A 421-nucleotide genomic window follows, 5' to 3' on the forward strand; every position below is an offset into this window, starting at 1 on the left:
CATGAACTCCATTGGTTTTGTGAAAGAAATGCCAAATTTGTCAACACCGTCAGATGTCACCACCATAAGATTTTGTGTTCCAATGATATATCAAAATACTTAAATGTGACTCTTGAATAAAAGCTTTATAAACAATAACATACTCACTGTTTATTTTAATACAGTAATTGACTGAATGTATTTGATAGTTAAAATGACAACAAATTCAGTTTTTCGTCACCTCCGTCAGTTGAATATTTTGATAATATTTAATTATATTTTATATTTGTTGTGGAATTGTTGGTCACATGTGAAAGTGTAATCTGTCTGCTAACACGAGAATGTGTTTTGAAATGTTAAAAACACCTTGAATGCTGTTAAAGATAAAGTTGAAATTATATTACACAGTCCAAGGTAAAAAAGCACATTTTGTTAAAAAAGA

The sequence above is a fragment of the Sinocyclocheilus anshuiensis genome, unplaced genomic scaffold (genome assembly GCF_001515605.1).
Source record: "Sinocyclocheilus anshuiensis isolate Anshui unplaced genomic scaffold, SAMN03320099.WGS_v1.1 scaffold2239, whole genome shotgun sequence".
NCBI lineage: Eukaryota > Metazoa > Chordata > Actinopteri > Cypriniformes > Cyprinidae > Sinocyclocheilus > Sinocyclocheilus anshuiensis.